We start from the raw sequence: 17,272 nt of genomic DNA on the forward strand, positions 1-17,272 counted from the left end.
TGTGAGTTGAATCACATCCCCTAAAAAAGATGTTAAAGTCTTATTCCGGTATCTGTGAATGTCATCTTATTTGGAAATAGGATCTTTGCAAGTGATCAAGTTAAGATGAGGACATTAGGGTGGGCTGTAATCCAATGACTGTGTCCTTATACAAAGGGGAAACTTGGACACAGTGACACAGAGGAATGGTGATGTGAAGACACCAAGAGAATTGCATCTGCAGGCAAAGGAATGCCAGGGGCTCCTGGAAACTAAGAGAGAGGAATGGAAGAGATGCCCCCTCACAGCCCTCAGAGGGAACCCACCCTGACCATACACTAAGCTCAGAGCCTCCAGAACCATGAGACAATATGCTTCTGTTGTGCTAAGCCACCCAGTTTCTGGTGTTTTGTTATAGCAGCCCCAGGAAACTATTACACAGGACATGGACTTGCATGTCCCAAGCTTGCGTAGTGAGGGTAGAAGCTCAAGAAGCCTCAAAGAATTCCGGCAGCACACAAGATTCCACACTGGCAATTTAGATGAGGAAATGAAATATGCCCACCTACAGTATTTATTTATTTATTTATTTTAATTTTTTTTAACGTTTTATTTATTTTTGAGACAGAGAGAGACAGAGCATGAACGGGGGAGGGGCAGAGAGAGAGGGAGACACAGAATCAGAAGCAGGCTGCAGGCTCTGAGCCATCAGCCCAGAGCCCGACGCGGGGCTCGAACTCACGGACTGCGAGATCGTGACCTGAGCTGAAGTCGGCCGCTCAGCCGACTGAGCCACCCAGGCGCCCCCCATCTACAGTATTTAAAATAATGACTTACATTTGTTTAAAACATGTTTCCTGTGTTTTATTTCATTTACTTCTCACAACCACACTGTGAATGAAATAGGGGAGGATTATCATCTTCATCTTACTGACAAGGAACCTGAACCTCAAAGGGTTGAATGCGTTGGCCAAAGTCGCATATGCATATGGCAGAGCTAGTATTGGTGCCCAGTCTTTTCTAGGAAGAATAGAATCATAAATATTTTAACTTGAAACAACAGTAGCACTTTAAAGTGGTGCCTCTTCCAATGACTCAAGGAACAAAGGAAAAAAATAGTATCCTACAGACTGACTAGGCTGAGGTGCTCAGTGATCCAAATAAAATGGGGTAATTCAGAAGAAACTGGTAGAAAAAGTAACTGGTAACTTATGAACCTGGCCTTGAAGGAAGAGCTGGAAACAGACTAACAAAAAGGAAAGAGGCACCATAGTGAATAAATGTAACATCAAGGAGAAAGATAACAAATTATGGGTAAGGCCGAAACAAAATCGGGCCTTTCAAATGACCAAATGGAGAAGTCCAGAGAAGGCTATAATGGAAAATGGGGTTAAAATTTTAAAAAAGGGGTCCTTCCATTGAGCCGATCAAAGGGTTAGCATTGACATGATGGACAAGCAGTTACCAATGCCTGACTTTCAGCGGGCGTGTGATGTGATGAAGGAAACTGTCCCCGTAGCAGTGTTAACAACAGTTTAATGGCAGAGCAAAGTGGGATTGTGACTGGTACAGTGTGTGGCTTTGAAAGAGTGGTCATGACTACACAGAGTATAATGAATCTCTCTAGATGCTCCAAGTTTCAGCTTCGAGCAAGACATCCTTGAGAGCTTACATATTTCTAGACAAACTGGCCTTCTTGGTTTTTTTTGAGGGTGTGGGGGGGTTCTTGTTTCAGCCTCAAGACCTTGTACTAGCTGCTCCCTCTGCTTGGTAGAGGATTTTTGCATGGTTAGCTCCCCCACTTTATTTGGGTCTTTGTTCAAAAGACCCACCTCTTCAGAAAGATCGTTCTTGACTACTCTATACAAGAAGACTCTCCCCTTGTCATTCTCCATTCCCTTACATGGCTTCGTTTTTCTTGATAAGACTTGTTATTACCTCAAATTATATTTATTTTTAAATTATTGACTAGCCATTACTCTCGTCAGTACATACACTCCACAAGTACAGGGATCTTGCTTGTCTTATTCACAGCTGTATCTCCAGAGCCTGGCACAAATCTTGGCATAAAGCAGGGACTCATAAATATTTGCTGACTGAATAAAAGAATCTTATTCCCAAATACGGCTGATGTTATCCTCTAAAACACTTTTTAATCCATCTTCACTACCATGCCACAGCATACAAACAGGTGTAATGCACATGGTCATTTCTACTTGGAATGCAGCAGCCATCCATCTCCTCCCCATGACCAACCACCTTCACAGGGCCTTTGCACAAACTTCTGTCTGCTGTCAGGACCATTCTTCTCCCCACCCTCTCTCAAATTCTCCACCTCATTTTTCAGATATTAATCGAGTGTTACTTACTCGGGTTCCTGTTACACAAGCCCATAACACCTTATTGTTCTATTCAGAGCATTTAACTCTGTACATTCATGTAATTTTAGTTGCTGTGGGTATTTTTAAATTAATGATTGTCTTCATCTTGGACTCTTCACTCCATGACAGCACAGATCATGAATAATTTGCTCCCTATCGAATCTCTAGGGTCAAGAGCAGTGCCTAGTACATGACAGGCACCAAATAAATATTTGTTGAATAAGTGAAAGAAGGCACCTTGGTAGGAACCAAAGAGCTAGAAGCCAGTATCAAATACATATATAAAAACTTTCCACAAATACTGAAGAAGAGCTGAAGACAAAGATACTAGTGAAATGTACAATATGATAACAAGCTGGCACTAAAACAGGAGGAACAAGGGGAAGCCAAGGGCAATACAAACTTTGAAACAACACTGACTACGGACTGGAAAAGAATGGGACGAAGGGAGTTTGTTACATTAAGAACTAGACAAGAACCAGTCCAAACAATTTGCTAAAACTACATAGTTATGACTTAGGTAATGACAGTAACTAGGTGAAAGGTTACATCTACATATCCTATTAAGGACTCCTTGACTCATCAGTCTCTCTGGAAACAATTGTCTCTGCAAAGAAACTATTCAAACTTTCCTTCTTGGCATTTGCTCTTATAAAAATTCTCAAAAAAGTCCTCAGTCCCCGGAAAATGTTTTAAAGACATTTCACTGTGGTCAATTAGGCATAGAGCAATAGCTAAGTGAGGCAAGGTCCATGGAGGAAATGGCATATAATACAGAGAACCCACTTTGCTACTGATTAAAGCCACTCCTGTATGACTTGAGGAAATGTACACACTGAAAATTTTTGAACACCACAGGAAATCAGGGGTTAAAGGACAAAGCCTGATTTGTAACCCTCAACTGTTGTTGTTTTTATCACCTAATGCTGAATCCATGTAATTCTAAATTCTGAGGGAAAAGGAAGAACTTACTGGTTTTTCTTTATTTCAGGCTTCTTTTAAAATAAGAGGTAACGTGGACGTGAATGAAAAGCAACCTAGTACCATCTCCTTTCATTTGAGCCCATCAGTGACTCATGCAATAAACAGCCAAGTCTCCTGGGTTTGTTTCTGAGAAGGGCACAACAGTTTCAACCACATACTCCAGTTTTACTGGAGCCAGTTCTCGAAAGATGATTTACCACACCCTGCCTGCGAAAGGACAGCATGAAACTGCTGAGAATTCTGATCTTCAGAAATACAACAGACAATGATTACTTCCAATTTCATGCTGTTGATATGAAGAGAGAGGAGACACAAGGAAATGCAAGCTTGAAGTGTGCTAACAAAACTGTGGCAAACAAAACAGAAAGGGAAAAACGAAAGCGTGCTAAAAAACTGACGGTGTGAGATTTAAGCTGGGAGGGGCGGGAAGAATACAGGGAAGATCACAAACCTTTTCCACCCCTCCAGAATTAAGATTTCAAAATTCACACACACACACACACACAAAAAGACATGGAGCAAAGTAACACTGAAACACAAAATGGAGTAAAAGCTTACTAATTGAGAAATTTATGCAGGGGACTCTACATTGGTACAAACCCTAGCAGCACATGATCCAGCTCTCCCCAAATCTATTAAAACCTGAAGAGTATCTGTGAAAATAAGGGTTTGTCTATGCATTTAGCAGGGTAAACAAGAGCTATATGTGTAGCCTACACAAATTTTCTTTAAATAACACAGAAGCCCTCCAGTTATATGCAAACAATCATCCCATCATCTTGCGACTTCAAAATTAACCTGTCTCTTTTATAAAAGTCTTCTGTGAAAGAGTTCTAAAAGACAGCCATAGCGTACTCTGGGTTATGCATGTAAGAACTTGTGAACAATAAATGCAATTTTTAAAATATTCTAAAACTCAAATTTTTAAAACTTTGAATTTGTCTTCACGTACGAACCATTTTATTACACTAGAAATACGTACAAGCAAATTTCTTCTGCCACACGTAAATGAAATTCCCCAAATCTGAAATTTTTTATAGGGCATTTCTAGCCAGGGAAATAGCAGGTGGTAATATGGTTCTTCCCTAAGGGCCTCCGCCTTCATTTTTTTTAAATTTCAACCACTGTCCTTTGTTTTGCTTATGCTGTACCTACATGACTGCAGTCAATTTCACAGTCAATGCAGGTAAAAAACCGTCCTCTGAGGCTGCCACTGCTGTTGCCTGGGCCTACAGAATGACAGAAAGAATGATAGAAATAATGGTGTGCTTCTCCTTCCCGGGACTTGTGGTCCATGACCTCCTCAAAATGAACTGCCCTCCCGCCCCCCCCCCCCCCCCCCCCCCGACAGAGAGGGGATCTGCTGTTTTTATCGTTTCCTGGCATTTTCTCCCACCCACGCGGTGTCACTGAAAGTTGTGCTGTAAAGTACTACTTTTTTTTTCTCCTGTTTGAATCTAGTTTGCTCTGTCCTCCAGGCTGTCCCTTTAAACTCCCTGAATGAGAGCCACTGGGAATCTTGTTCCTTTCCTCCATCCTCTATATGAATTCAGATGGCACAGCTGGAGGGCAGAAGGAGCAGCCTGGGTGCTGGTGGACTGGCAGTGTTCCAGAACCTCCTTGAGAATGCGCACCTCTTATCCTTTCACAGTAAACATGCCTAGTAGATGAAACTGAAGACAGTGTGCAGAAGGTCAAGTTCCTTTGTGCACAGATCCTATCTCCACATGATACTGAGGAATGGCATATACATGGAGAATTTCTGTTGCCACATGGCCCTCGTCTGTCCAGTCTCCAAAGTGACACTTTAGGTAATTTTCTGCTTTTATTTGCCCAAGAGGCCTGAACCAAATACTGCATTGATTACCCAAACTGAAATATTTCCTTTGTATAAAGGAACTCCTATGAGCCTAACATGAAAACAAGTTATCATTTTTAGGCTGTTGAAATCAACAACTCATCTCAACTCACCCAAGAACACACAAAAAAATCTGAAGCTTTAAACCAGCAGTCCCCGTGGGGCGCCTGGGTGGCGCAGTCGGTTAAGCGTCCGACTTCAGCCAGGTCACGATCTCGCGGTCCGTGAGTTCGAGCCCCGCGTCGGGCTCTGGGCTGATGGCTCAGAGCCTGGGGCCTGTTTCCGATTCTGTGTCTCCCTCTCTCTCTGCCCCTCCCCCATTCATGCTCTGTCTCTCTCTGTCCCAAAAATAAATAAACGTTGAAAAAAAAAATTAAAAAAAAAATAAAAAAAATAAACCAGCAGTCCCCGGTAGAACTTCCTGCAGTGATGGAAATGTTCTGTATCTGCTCTTCCCACAACAGTAGTCACTAGCCACATGTGGCTATTAAACACTTAAAATGTGGCCAGTGTGATAGAGGAATTAACATTTTTTTTTAATTAACTAAAATTTAAATTTAAACAATGTAGCTAGTGGCTTTAAAGAACTGTAAAGGATCTTAGATTTTACCCAATTGGCAAGCTAACAAACAAGCATGTTACAGCTTTAGAGACGCTGGGAGAAGACAGGATATTGCTAAGTATGAGACAAAGGACTACACTACTCACAGAAACAGCAATAGCAAGGGTATTAATACAGTTGTGCCAGCTCTTTGAAACCCAGTTCCCACAGTATGATGCAAACAGGGCAAGTGATACCTAATGATTGTATTGCAGAAGGGGGACTCTGAGCTTAGAGTACCCAAATCTCTTACACTAGACAGTCAGCTCTTCTTAAAAATCCAGGGCCTCTGGGACGCCTGGGTGGCTCAGTTGGTTAAGTGTCCGACTTTGGCTCAGGACATGATCTCACAATATGTGAGTTTGAGCCCCGCATCGGGCTCTGTGCTGACAGCTCAGAGCCTGGAGTCTGATTCAGATTCTGTGTCTCCTTCTCTCTCTCTGCCCCTCCTCTGCTCATGCTTTGTCTCTCTCTCTCTCTCTCTCTCTCTCAAAAATAAACACTAAAAACAATTTTTTTAAAAACAACAACAACAACCAGGGCATCTGGCCACACAAGGCCTGCATCCCAACCTGACAACACTTGGCTGGAGTTGAGTATCACTGTTTCTTTTGAACAAAGCCTGGGTTCTGCAGGTGCCACACCTCTCCTTCCCACTCTCATTCATTTATTCTTTTACATTATTTACCTGACTTCCATTCTAACGCATCATGCTCTGTTTGTTCCCCTTGGTCTGGGACATTCCTCAATCCCCAACTTCTGCAATTGCTAATTATCATTAATTTTCAGGTTTTAGTGTATTCACAGTAAGCTTTCCCTACCCACCACCAGCCCAAGGTACAATGAGGTGATGCATTGGAGGACACTCTCGCACCCAGGCCCCCACCATCCCATCTCCTGTGGTTCTCTGCATTACCCCTATCATGGCACGAATCACATGAGATTATAATTTTCTGTTTACAAGTCCAGATCCCTCCCCAGACTCTTAAGGTCATAAAAGAGTGACTATGACTATCTTCTACACCACTGTATGCCAGTGCCTAGGAAAAAGTCCAACACACAGTAGGAGCTCAATAAACATTGCTGACTAAATAAACAAACATTAGCTGAAGAATGACCAATTCAAAATATTGGGGAGGGGGGTGACGTATAGTTTTGTTTTTGCTTTTATTTTTTAAATGTTAAATAACAATTTAATTTTATTTATTTTTAAATTTTGAAACATCATCCCCTGCCCCAAGAAACTAAAATAACTACTTTAGTAGAGAAGTAGGTTTTGTACTAAATAAAGGCAATGTGCTAAGCGCATTTCATCCTAATAACAGTACTTTGAGCTAGGTACTTCCATTATGCCCGTTTTGGAGATGAGGAAACTGAGGAAATTGGGAGGTTAAGTAACTTACCCATTATTACATGACTACTAAATGGCAGGGCAGGATTCAAACCCAGGCCCACCAGAACCCAAATCCAAAAGTTTTAACCATATACAATTTACAAACATGAGATTTTTAATATCCCTTAGATGATAAAAGACCACCCAGGGTTAAGAAAGGAAGGAAGGAAGAAAGAAAGCCACAGAACTATTACTCAAGCAATATGAATTATAGATCTACTCTTGCCGCCACTAACTAGCTGTCCAACCCTGGGTAAAATGAAGGTCTTATTCTCTACACAAGTACAGTAAATGACAGGAGATAAAGATGACCAAAACTCCTCCAAGGAGACTTGAGAGAACATAATACCAACAACTTTATTCAGAGACTTTTTTTGTAAAGCTATGTGTGTGTAGTTTTAACGATTAGCTTTTACTAGTTAAAGGAGTTAAAAGGGGTAAATAAAGTTCTTACATAAGAAGCTTCCTGGCTGAAGACTCATGACTATTTACCAAACCGCACAATTTCCAGAGCAGTGACAGGATCTTTAATCTCAACTCAAAATGATAAAAAAAAAAAAAAAAAAAAAAAAAAAAAAAAAAAGGTGCTAAGCAAAAAGGCCAAGTGTAAAGTTAACTTCATCTCCCTCAGGATGCCCTTCAAGGTGGCTTGCCTCACTGACAAGAACCAGAGATGTCACTAATGTTGCACCAAATACAACACAGCCTGGTCAATCTTTTCCAGATGGAATTCTTGCTCATCCTTTGTGCCAAGCTAAATTCTTTTAAAATAGGAAAAACAGGGGCGCCTGGGTGGCGCAGTCGGTTAAGCGTCCGACTTCAGCCAGGTCACGATCTCGCGCTCCGTGGGTTTGAGCCCCGCGTCCGGCTCTGGGCTGATGGCTCAGAGCCTGGAGCCTGTTTCTGATTCTGTGTCTCCCTCTCTCTCTGCCCCTCCCCCGTTCATGCTCTGTCTCTCTCTGTCCCAAAAATAAATAAACGTTGAAAAAAAATTAAAAAAAAATATTACATTCAATCTCTGTACTTTTTCTAGCCATTATAATTTCCTTTCTCAAAGAGCTGAGAAAAAAACATATATGGGCACCATAAATTGACTTGACTAAAGAGAGCTGAATTAGAATTGAACTTTCTATAGCTTTTAACATTTGATTACCATATCATATATGCATGGATACTTTTTCTGAGTTTTCATTCTAAAAATACAGAATTTATTTTATTACAAAGAATGCCTCCCATTTGGTGAAATAACATTTGAAATTTCACTTCAGAAAACACTGGCTTAGGTAAACTTTTTATTTCAACCTATTAAGTAGATTCACCAAATTAATTAATTATCTTAAAGGGCCTTCAATAATGTATTCTTGATATCATTCTACTTGCTGTATGTAGTATTAGGATATATTCGATGTTCATATAAAAATAGGAAGTAAAAATATTATTCTCTAACTTAGACTGGAAGCCTCTTTAGGACAAGGAATATATTGTATATTTGTCTTTTTAAGCACCTATCACCATGTATTGTACAATACAGGAACTTAGGAAATGTCTACAAAATCAGGAATTCATGGATGGTGGGACTCAGACATTTAATATTAAGTCTAAAGCTGACTTTCTTAGGCCATTTACTTGCTTTCTTCATACAGTAATTAGAATGGTGCTAACCATGCTTCTTGTGCCTATGATTTTAAACTGAAAAGTTGCCAACGATAGAGTATCTATCTTTTCTTTGAGCTAAATGTCTAAACTTACCTACTAAAATAAAGGTCTACTTCCTGAATTTTTAGCAAATTTAAATTTCAGTACAGATGGAAAAGAGATTGTAAAGGTTGGAAAACATCGGAAGCACACACAATTCTCGTTTACAAAGAATGAGGCCAGTAACGATCTTCCGCTGTTTGAATTCCTATGGCCATAGAAATAGATGTAAGGTCCCTAGCTTGGTACTTTGGGTTCGGTGGGGAAGAAACGATTTCAACCCTGAACACTCCTGACCCGATCCGGAAACACGAGCGTTTTATCCCAGAAGAGCTACACGCCCAACCACCTAGAGACATAATCACATCTCAGCAGAAGCACCTGAACTCCGATGATTAGAACACAGGACCCTCCATCCAGCAGCTTCCCGAGAGACGGGCGACAAGGCTCGAAGTCGAGGAACACCCCTAAGTCATCCCACTGGATCTTCACAACGACCCTCCGCGGTGGGCAGAGGGGACGCACGTTTCGCAGACACCAACCCAGTGCCCAGGGGTCGAGTCCCAAGGCCACGCAAACAGGAGGATGACCGAGACCCGACTGAAATCCCGACTGAGCGCCAAGTGGCGGCTATTTCCATCCCGCCTCTGCGATCACCCTTGGCGGGCGCACTAGTCTGGCCGGCAGAACGGCGGGAAGGAGGGCAGAGCTGCGCAAGGACGCGACGGGCGAGAGCGAATTTCCACCGCTTCCCGGCACTTCCCCGCCGGTTCTCGAGCCCCCCAGGTCGCTCCCCAGCTCCAGCCCCTCTCCCCGCGCGGCGGACCCCGCTTCCCCCCAAACTAGTCTCAGGGGCAAGCCGGGAACCAGAGAGGCTTTCTCACCGGCACCGAGAGTTCCCGAAGTTGGGGGCAGAAAGAACGAATTAATGCGTACGAATTAATGGGTGCAAGAAGTGCGAAGGTGAGAGAGCCAGGAGGGGGTGACCCCTCTCGAAGCGGCCGAGGCCGAGGCGGCGGGGCGGGGCGGCCAGGGAGAGACCAGGGGAGCGCGAGGAAGGCTCAGTCCCGGCGACCCTCCCCGGCCGAGGCGCTGGCTTCCCCGGGACCCGCAGCCGAGGAGGAAATCAACAACCGCGTCGGGCCCCGAGGGGGCAGTGTCGGCGCCCCGGCCCCAGCATCTGGCTAACTTCCGAGCCCCCTCGGCGCTCCCACCCCAGCCTCGCCCGGCCCACCCCAGCCTCGCCCGGCCCGCCCCACGGCGGTGGCGGCGGCACCAACCTGCGCGGCCGCGGGCACAGTCCGGGACGGAAGCCAGAGCCTGCCGGCGGCGAAGCGACGGGCGCGGCGGGCGGAGTTAGTTGGGAGGCTCCGGCTCCCTGGGCGGGGACAGCCTAAGCACGCGGCGGCCGCGGTGGCGGGGGCTCCTTCCTCCTGGCGCGCGCGGGGCCCAGCCCGGTCCGCCGCTCGCCCTCCCCTCCCGGGGACAGCTCGCAGTCCCTCCCCCGGGGCGGCTCCGCGGTTCCCGGCCGCCCCCGGGCCCGCCTGCGCTCCGCCCCTGCCCCCTCGGGCGGGGGGCCGCGGGGGTTGGGAACGAGGTCCTCGCAGAGTCACCTCCTGGTCGCGCGCAGCTTGCCGGGGTTTCCCTGCGGGGATCGCTCGTCCTGGGTGTTTGCACTTACGTGAGGGCAGGAGGTGGGCAAGAGCTGGGGCTCGTTCTTGAGCCTGGGCAGGGGGTGAAGGACGGGCCTGAAAGTCTCCTTTTGCTCCGCCCGAGTCCCGTGTCCCTTAAAAGCAGCCCTGCGAGGTGGCCACGCCGGCTGCCCGGAAAGAGGCCGAGGAAAATGTCCGACTCTCCCTCCGCCCAGCGAGGGGCTGGGAGGACATTTCCCGAGGGAACCGAGGACCCCTCCCCCGCCGCCTCCCGCTCCTGCCTGGGGCTGGGAACTCTGGTACAGAGAGGGTGGGCAACTAGCAGACCGGGCACCGGGGGTTGAACCTGCGGAAAAGGTGCGGTTTCTAGTCACACACACACACCCTAACCCGGTCCCTGAGTTCAGGTTCCTCACTCACCTCTTCGCAGTCCTTTCCTGCCCGCACCCCAGGCCTAGGGGCACCCCCTTTCCTAGCCTGGCTTCCCACTTAGGTCTGCACGTCCTCCGCCCCGCCCAAATCTTAATCCTGCAGCGCGCCCAGCGCGCACTCTCTTGACCACTTCTCCCCTAAAGTGCGGGCGGGCAAGGAACTAAGGAGCCAACTCCCTCCGGGCCTCACCTCAAAGCAGGAGGAAACAGGGTGCCGAGGATCCGGGTAGTTTCGGCGGGAAGGTTCTGTACCCATGAGGTGACATGCTGAGCGTTACTGATCCCACAAATTAATACGCGTACAATTCGAGGGCCGTGTCTGCCACTTTCTGTATCCCATTACAGGTGAGCTCTTGGGTACATGCACCGTGCTTTTTCCTTCCCCAGCGCCAGCCGTTTCTCATCTCCCTAAATCCCACTCTGTCTTCTCCCAGCCTCTCCCATTCCAGCTGGTTCTTCAAATAGCAGATCCTCCTGGGGTCTTGGGGGGCGGGGGGGGGGGGGGGGGGGGGGGGGGGGGGGGGAGAGTTGGGGGATTGGGGAGCGAAGAGCAATCTGGGAGGAGAAACAGTGAAGAGGAAGAAAAATAAGCCGGTGGACTGAGGGCAGGGAAGGAAAATGCAAACCGAATGAAAAGGCAGGAGATAGGCTGTAAGGCAGAAAGCAAAGCCCTCCAGCCATAGGGCAACTCCAAGAAAGAAAAGCCATTTCTCCCTTGGGAAAGCATCAATGCTTGCAGTAGACAGATTGGAAAATTTGGACCATCTCCAACAGAATTCCCAGAGAGCAGTGGAGTCACGGATAAACTTCAGGACCTAGAGCATGCCTTCACCAGCTCCACTTCCCTCCTAAATTCCTGGGAAGTCTGTTAACCCCTCTAGCTCTTGGCCAAAGATGAGTAATTCATCCTGCGAAGTGATGGGTCATTGAGGAGATACAAGGAAACAGCTGGGTCAGGTTTACAGCTGGCCTGGCTGTTCTTCTGCCTTAGGTATCCTCTAACTCATTTATCCCTCCCTCCCGGCCTGGGTTATTTACTGAAACAAACACTTGGAACCCTCCCTTGAACTAAGAAGTCTCTTTTGATGAGAAAAGAAGGAAGTGGGGAGGGATGGAAATCCTAAGACTATGGTGGTTGTTATTTTTAAGTTCAATTCGGTGTATTTTTATGTCGAGATAATTTTCCTTTCCAAGATAAGAGAATGGCTGGGACAGCGCTTTCTATTTTACCTGATGGCAACCCTCTCTCACAGTCTCCAGAGGGTGGGCACAGCCACAGCTTCACCTGCACTGACACAGAGCCAGTCTGCCTGAGGAAGTCCCCCCCAAGCTCAGAAGTCAGACATCACAGCCTCAGAACGTTCCAGTCTGTGTGCAGTCCAGCCACTGAGCACACACAAGCTTAGCACCAACTTATGGAAGAGAGCCAACCACCCCCACTTTGTAGGTGAGAAGATTCTTTTCTCCTGGCCTCAGGGCTCCACCTCCCCTGAGCTTTGCCCTGTAGAAGTGCCATTACAGAACCATCCCTGGTGTCCCACTGTTACTATTGTAAAGGCTACCTCAATTTCAACTATGAAATCTCCTTTCCTCATTTCTGCTAGTGCACAAAAGGCTAAGCCATTAAAAGTCCCAGAGGCTAGAAGGGACCTGCCCTAATAAGAAGTTTCTTCTTCTCTTCTCATTAAAAGAAAAACCATCTCTGAAATGGAGTCTTATTAAACTTGCATCGTTTCTGAATATGGTAATCCCTCTATATCTATTAGTTATTTTGATCTTATATATACGGTACAATCCTATGGCAAAAAGTGTCCAGCCAGCTGATGGGGATAAAGGGTCTAGTTTTTTTTCCCTAGGAAAATTCTTGTAGCCAAAAAGAATGGGAGAGTTTATTTACAGGAAGGAGAATTGGTCTCAGGAAGTATTACAAAGTACACTGAGATGGGCATGTCCTCCTTAAACCTCTCCTGCTGGGGCGCCTGGGTGGCTCAGTCGGTTAAGCGTCCGACTTTGGCTCAGGTCATGATCTCACGGTCGGTGGGTTCGTGCCCCGCGTCGGGCTCTGGGCTGACAGCTCAGAGCCTGGAGCCTGTTTCAGATTCTGTGTCTCCTTCTCTCTGTGACCCTCCCCCATTCATGCTCTGTCTCTCTCTGTCTCAAAAATAAAGAAACGTTAAAAAAAATTTTTTAAACCTCTCCTGCTTCGATTTGCCTTTGCAGCAGCCTCATCCACCCAATATTGCCAGTTCTCCAAGCCAATCCACCTCACAGAAAAGTGTTAGGGACTTCAGATGCTGTTGCCTACCAGTGTTTGTCGTGGGAAAGAGTGACATTTTGAGCAGAAGTGACAGAATAAAAGGAGATCCATGGAAAATCTTTCCTGTACTCTTTTAGATCTTTCTGGTAGTCATTTCATTGTAAAGACAGTTCCAATGAACAGAAGTTATCCTGGACGGTTGGGGAATGTGCAGGCCTATGGGCTTCTCTGAAAAGAAAGAAAACTGCATCCTTCTACATTCTGCAGCTGTTCCAATAAGATCTAAGAGCACCCAACCCTGATTGAGAACAGAGGGTTATATTCAGTAGTAGAATAAGCTTCAAATTGGTTATATCAAACAGTCAAGTTTGCTTATGCATATACAGAATGGCAAGAGAAAATATTAATTTCAATTTACAAGTCATCAAAAAGCACCTTGTGGACCACATAAAGAATAGAGCCATGTTAAAGTAATACATGTGTGTTCTTTCACAAATAAATTTTCCTCTGAAATACAGACATCTGTCATGGAGTCAATTACCTTGCACAGCATGTGCTATAAAAGCACATAAAAGAAATAATATACTACATTGCTTATTTGAAAGTGATCAGGAATATGCAGCTTCATGCTGGCATGTCTTTAATTTCATGGTGTTAAGAAAAAACTATAGGAGTATGAAATAGCAAACCCTTTCCTACTGGAGTACTAATTCAATTATGTACCATGATATATGTAGGAGGAAAAATTTTCTTCATAAACTGGCAGAAACACTATGGAACTATTTTCTTGTCTTCCTCTACTAACCCCTGTAGAGAGAATGTGAACATGAAGTTTCCTTTGAAAACAAAGGAATCACCACACTCTGATCAGCTCCAAGGGTGTACAGAAGAACAAGGCTGGAAATGGCATTCTAAGGACATAAATTATCATTTAAATGAGGCTTGATTCTTACGAAATTTATGCATCAAATAGACCTCAAGATTTGAAAAGTGCAATAAGAGATAGTTAGGCCAAGTCAAATTTCCTTGATGTAATGCAAATATAAAACCTTTTTCTCTTTTTCTTTTCTCAGGCAAACTCCCATTCTCCCCTCTTTCACTGCATGATGCACACATAAATAAAATACCAAAATATTTTTCAGAAAGCCCTGCCGGGTTAAGTACACAGAGCCTTCTTGAATACCTCATATTACTTGTGACACTTTAAAATAGATTTTAAAAAAATTCTTAAGAGGAATATCTTAATAGCTTCCCAGAGAGTAGAATGTATTATCATTGCAGTACAAAGGGCATCATTCATTTCTAATCCTTGGCTCAACAGGTGTTCCCTGCCCAGACTGTGGTTGACACTTTAGAGGGCCTAATTATGATTCATATATCCCACGTTCCCCAGGAACTGGTCCCTCTAATTTCATAGAATCCCCTTATTTGGGGAGGAAAATACATTTCAGTCTTATTGGCTAGACATAGTGATTCTCAATCCTGACTGCATATTAAAATTATCTGGGGAGCTTTAAAAATCCTGATGTCTCAAGCCTGCCTCAACCAAATAATCAAGACTCCATGGGGGGTGGAGCCCAAGGATAGGTATTCCTTTAATTCCCTAGGTGGTTTTTATTTGCACTCAGGGCAGCCACTGGCAGCATGTGAACATGTAGCAAATAAAAACAAAGCTATTCTTTTTTAATATACTATTTAATATGAACTGACCTACCAATTGGGTGCACTTTTTTACTTTTTTTTTTTTTTAAATCACGAAAGTTGTTAATTTGGTTTGACAAGGTAAGTTTTCCTTACCAAATTATGTTCTCTCTACCTAACTTTTTGGCTAAGATAGCGAGGCTAGCTCACAATGAAAGTGCATCACCTACCCTGGTTTTGGTGATTTGTAACTGGAATCAAAGCCATGGATCACTGTAGGAAAATAGACTTGGGGAAAACCGAATCTTATAAGTCTTAAATTCCCACAAGTAATCTCCTTGAGCTATTAAACCATTATCCAATTTAGCCTTTAAAAAACGGATACATGCTATAATTAATTATTTCTATAAAGTCCAAGGTTTAGAAACAAAATCATTACGAGAACAACCAGGATCATCAGTTTTATGTAGATTCAGCACTAATGAAGAAAGAAATATTTGATTCTGAAAACGGAGTGTCAAAATGCTTCTGGCAATTTCACGTAAGTAGTTAATATTTTGAATATGCTAATGGAATGAAAATAATCTAACCTGAAAGAGAATACATGATAGGTTTTATATACAATATCATATTTAAGCCATAAAAGCTCTCTTCATACAATTTAGCATGCTTGGATAGAGAGAGCAAGGTGGGAAAAGGGGATATAAGAAAGAAATCAGTTGAGAGGAAATTGATATATTGGAGAAGGTGAATGAGTTAATAGTGTTTCGGCAGTAGAGATTACAAGGTCAAGTTAAATCTGAGTTGCTACTGCTTTCCTTCATTACCTTATCTGGAGTGACTACTAGCAGTTTATAAAGGTGGTATGGCAGAGATGAAGGCTAGAATAGCCACTGAGTCACTAGAAATTTCTGCAAATCAATGACTCCAACAATGCTCCATGAGCTTAGATTTTTTTAAATAAGAAATTCAGTTAATTTCTCACCAAATGGACTTACTTGATTTGCTGGTAGAAAGTGGTAATCCCCCATATTTTTCAAGTAGAAAATATACAAATGGTTATTAGTACATGTAAAGGAAATTAGAAGGACTGATAGATTCTTTGAAATTATTTGTGTATGTGACCTCAATTTTGTTGAATTTTTAAAAAAGGTTTATACTTTTCCAAACTTTCCAAAATAACATGTAATACATTTATTGTTAGAAAGTGACCAATGTTATTTTCAAAAGGCATAATCTATATCCTTTGTCATAGCATCCTGTTTCTTTTCAGTGACTTGAAAACTGAAAATGAAGTAAACTTGCTTCACAGTTTTCTTTCTCATATTTGTATTTTCTTTTCATTTTACACCTGTAAATTTGCCTCTCTATTTTAGGTTCTTAGTGGGATGGCAATGGAGATTTGTTTTCAACAACAACAACAACAGCAAAATCCTGGATATGTAAAGAATGACAAGGGGCGCCTGGGTGGCGCAGTCGGTTAAGCGTCTGACTTCAGCCAGGTCAGGATCTCGCGGTCCGTGAGTTCGAGCCCCGCGTCAGGCTCTGGGCTGATGGCTCAGAGCCTGGAGCCTGTTTCCGATTCTGTGTCTCCCTCTCTCTCTGCCCCTCCCCCGTTCATGCTCTGTCTCTCTCTGTCCCCAAAATAAATAAACGTTGAAAAAAAAAAAATTAAAAAAAAAAAGAATGACAAAATTTCCAGTCCTATTTAGCAGCAAGAGAACCACATATGGGTGTTACTTTTTTTTGTTTTTATCATGAACCAAAAAAAGCTTTTCAAAATAGCATACAGGAGGTCAGAATACCTGATTCTCCTTATTGTGCATTTATTGCTGATGAGTTGTGTCACATGCACATCACTTCTCCTCTCTGTCCTTTTTCCAGTACATGGTGAGAGGTTGGCCTAAACTTCAAGTTGCTTCAAAAATAACATAAGATTATTTTATGGAAAAAAAAAAAAGCAAAAGTTCACTCAAGGAAGTGCTTTGGGATTAGTCCCCTATATTTCTGAAATATTGATGGCTACAAAAAGCAAGTACATATTTTTAAATGCCTGCTTTTTCTTGAGGCTTGGGCAAGCAGGCACTCTGCTCCTGCCCTTTGTGGAAGGGTTTTCTGTTGAGAGGAGGCATTAGTGGGTATTTTTACTCTCCTGAGATCAAGGCCTGACTCTTCTCAGGAAAGGACACCTGAGACACCGAATGCCTGAATACCTGAAGCATGTATAGAGGGATTGGTCACAGTCTACTCTGGTCATTGGCAGCCACTTTGGTCCCAGAAGCAAAGCAATCAACAGCAGATGGTCGGTAGCAAGATGGTTGTATAGGGATACAGATAATGGATCCAATGATAAGTTTCCCTGTCTGCAGTCCATCCATTTTCTCATCTCACCATGCTGAC

The 17,272-nt window shown here is 44.0% G+C and overlaps 1 protein-coding gene across 18 annotated transcripts in view; it reads right to left on the bottom strand.

Annotated features, from left to right (window-relative positions):
- PAM (peptidylglycine alpha-amidating monooxygenase) overlaps positions 1-10,288 on the bottom strand; it is a 288,055-nt gene extending 277,767 nt beyond the window's left edge. For 17 of the 18 annotated variants that reach the window (XM_040447619.1, XM_040447600.1, XM_040447591.1 and 14 more), the window contains exon 1: positions 10,172-10,268. The gene's annotated coding sequence lies outside the window, so the exon portion shown is untranslated. Of the gene's footprint in view, positions 1-10,171 lie in introns of all 18 variants that reach the window. The other variant, XM_040447492.1, reaches the window with a different exon arrangement.
- Positions 10,289-17,272: the final 6,984 nt, after the last annotated feature.

Source organism: Herpailurus yagouaroundi, unplaced genomic scaffold (assembly GCF_014898765.1).
Source record: "Herpailurus yagouaroundi ecotype Mexico unplaced genomic scaffold, PumYag 29, whole genome shotgun sequence".
Lineage (NCBI taxonomy): Eukaryota > Metazoa > Chordata > Mammalia > Carnivora > Felidae > Herpailurus > Herpailurus yagouaroundi.